We start from the raw sequence: 4,059 nt of genomic DNA, 5'->3' as shown, positions 1-4,059 counted from the left end.
ATATATATATATATATATATATATATATATATAGATAGATAGATAGATAGATAAATAGATGCATTCATACATACATACACGAGGACGCGCGACTCTGTGTGCGTATAAAGAGAAAAAAAATGTGCCGCCTTATATGTGCCTCGCTGTTAATGGTTTAGAACTATACATGGTGTATGAAAAGTAACCACGAATTGACTGCTTTAACTGATTTGCAGAAATTTACAAATGCATTTCTACACATTTATACCAGTGTAGTCGCTTCCCATATGCATGTATATATATATGCGAGTGCTCGGGCGCATGCACACACACAGAATTTGGTGTCTACAAGCATACACACATGTATGGATATATGTGTTCCATTTCTCTTTTTTGATGTGTATATATTGATTTCGTATTTGTTGCATACTTGATTTTTTCCTTATAGAGACAGGGGAGGAAAATATTTACATCCACACATCGAACATAACTCACTAATACGCTAACGTTCCAGTGTAACATGTGCACAATAAAAGCTTTACTAATTCTTTTCCTTAAAGATTCTATTGAAATATACTGTATAGTAATTCTTTTTATTACCATCAATCCTACCTTAAATATCTCGCACATCCTCCATTCTGATCCCACAAAGAAGAAAAAGTCTATAGTTAGCCGTGACATTCTGAAAGAAAATACGAATTTTCCATAAAATTTCATTTGATGTCACAGTTTATTTTCCTTTGGTCTTGCCACATGAATGTAGTTCATAACTACAAAAAGGAAAATATCATCACTTTTAATGGGCAGCTAGCAAAATTCTGCAGCGATAATACTTTTATAATGAGCGTTGTTTTCACAAATATCTATACGCAATTTAACGCAAATGTATGAAGATACTTCAATATTTACTGCAAGATCTTAACACGTAAGGACATCAAAGTAAGTATATTGCCGTTGAAATCACGCTCGTTTCATATCCTATGCTTTATAGCATTTGAGGATGCTTTTGAATGTTAATAATTCCATATCGTATAACTGAAATCATGAATGACAATAGTGCGAGGCTTTCTGGCAAAACAAAAGCTCAATTTGCCACGGACCACATATTTGCAGTGCATTGAATGGATTGCTAATTCATTGATAATACGTTCTGAAATAAAATGGGGTTATTTGTACAGGTAAACTGTTGATAGGAAACTCCATTTTTGACCATTACTGGCAAAGTGTATTCGAACGATATTGACAGTCATTGGCAACCGATAAATGTGATACACATGAAAATAGTTTTGCTTTTCCATCTACAAGAAATCGATCAAAGCAGTTATCTTATCCCATAACATATACTCATAACAATATATGCATCAAACTGTGATACACATACACAAATACAAACCTTCATAGCGAAACATATAATATCTAGTATTACAAAACCCAGGGTAATTATTTTCTATAACTACAACTTTCTAAGCGACTTCATTTTTACTATGCTAAAACGACATAACAATTGCTTAGCAGCTGTTAAAATGCGTTACATTATACGAATGTATACATACACACGAATATACAATTTAATATATGAAATTTTTCCTAATGAAAATTTACACATAATATTTTGAAGCGTATTATATGCCGTGATAACAATCTAGATGGGTTTATGGGGTTGTTTTGGTCTTTTGTTATCACACATTTTTCGTTTTTTTGTTTTTTTAAATGGAATCAAATAAAGAATTTTATTAAAACGCATATGGTATGTACCGAGCGCTACAAATCATACTGCTTATGTACAATATATATTCGATCATCCCATAATTAATGCGGTTTTTCAGTTGCATAAACGAAAATTCGGAGTGCGATGAGATAGACTACCTGCATCAACTTTCTATAAAATCAGGTAGTAATTTTCCCTTTTTTTTTTTCTTATTCTTAGTGCAAATGTTGAAGAGTGCAGATCGATTTTAACATTTACATTTCCAAAGCTATGATGGATGTGACAAAGGACCATATTCGGCATAGTTTGCCTTGTGAGTTCAATAACGGCAACACCGCAAAGGAAAGTCAGAGGAATAGTAATGCAGAATATGGATATTAGACAATAAGCGTAAGCTAGTGTGAGAGGTGGTTCCAGAAATTCCGAGCCGGAAACTACAGCCTAGAAGACAAGCCTCGTCCAAGAAGATCTATTGAGCTCGACAACGACGCCCTGCACATACCATCGTAACTGTAGAGGAAGTAGCAGGGAGGCTTCCATTTGGTCATTCGAACATTCATCGACACATGCGTGCCATCGGAATACTTAGTAAATTGAGTCAATGTGTTCCTCAAAAACTTACCGAGTCTAATCGCGTACGGAGAGTCAATGTGTGCAGTTCTTTGCTGTCACGTCTCACGAATAACCCTTCTTTTTGGCCTATCGGTGACTGGTGACAAGAAATAGGTTCTCTATAAAAATTTGAAGCGCCAAAAACAGTGGGTAAGGAAAGGAAAAACACCGGCAACCAGGGCTATAGAAGGGCTTCACCCACCTTAGGTATTGTTATTTGTTTTGTGGGATATGAAAATTTAGTCCACATTGAAATTTTCATTACAAATCAAACAATAACAAACGAGATTTGCTGCAAGCAGTTTAAGCGACATAAGTCAGCGCTAGAAGAAAAATGACCATCTTTGCTTTTAAGGTGAAAGGTGTTCTTCCATCAGAATAATGCTCGGCCACACACATCGAGAATGACATTTCAAAAGCTGGAGTAGTTTGAATCGGAAATGATACCTCACCCACCAAATATCCGCTGGACAGTGCTCCATCTGATTCTCATTTATTTCGCAGTCTTCAGAATCAGTTGGACGCAAAATTTATGAATTCTGTAGACGAAGTCAGAACAGTACTGGGGGAGTACTTATCGTCACTGACAACTGAATTTTGAAAGAGGGGCCTTGCGAGTCTACAAGTTGGATGGAAGAGCATTGCAGAAATGAAGGAGAGTATGTTGCACATAAAAAAATTAAAAAAACAATTGTTTACCTTAATTTTGAAAAGTAAACGTAATATAAAATCCGCATCATTTATGGGATGACCAATCAGATATATCTACATTCCACATTCATTCAAAATTGAAACTGACGTTGGCCTTAAAATAACACGATTCTCCTCTTTGTTTTCAGCATGGTGTACTCCATGTAAATTTATGTATTTTGTAAATACATTGACAACTATAAGCCTATACATAAATGTTCATCTAAGTACGTTCATTTCTCTCTGTATATAGTCCTATACATTTTTACATGCGTATATGTATATTTGTATAACTTACAAAGAAAGACCAATGCATAAATTCATCACTGTTTCTATGTCAGCTCACCTGGATTTCTTTTATAGCCAATCTTTACCCCGCTGATTTAGTCCTCAACGTAACTTCGGACTCTGTGTTCATATCACTTGATTACTACTACTACTACTACTACTACTACTACTACTACTACTACTATTACTACTACTACTACTACTACAACTACTACTACTACTACTACTTCTACTACTACTACTACTACTACTACTACTACTACTACTATTACTACTACTACTACTACTACTGCTACTACTAGTTTTCTATATTGCACATCTTTAGATCTCATCATTAAGTAACTAATTTGTTCGATGTTACTCTCCAATCATTTGAAAACCTACATTACACTTTCCATAAACCCATAAAATCACACTATAGTATATCAATTTCCCATCCAATTACCCTCAACTTATCCTTACTAGCCTCAACACCGGTATCTTTATTAGAATTTCTATTTCTAATTTTTCAACAAGCGAAAATATTTTTAATCCTTGTTATAACCAAGGTCTACAAATCAGTAGTCTTCGTGCGAATATCTCCTACATCTGCAAATATAGCAAGAAAACATTTTAACAACACAGCAATATCTGCCCTTGTGGCAGTATACATTTTGTGAACATATTTCTGCATATAACGCGTGTTTATGAAAGACAACGTCACACATTTCTTTCAGCGTCTTAGGAAACCTAAGTAAATTCTCTTTCTATAGTAATAAGATATATATATATATATATATATA

Source organism: Octopus bimaculoides, chromosome 19, assembly GCF_001194135.2.
Source record: "Octopus bimaculoides isolate UCB-OBI-ISO-001 chromosome 19, ASM119413v2, whole genome shotgun sequence".
Taxonomy (NCBI): domain Eukaryota; kingdom Metazoa; phylum Mollusca; class Cephalopoda; order Octopoda; family Octopodidae; genus Octopus; species Octopus bimaculoides.
This window is presented reverse-complemented; position numbering follows the sequence as displayed.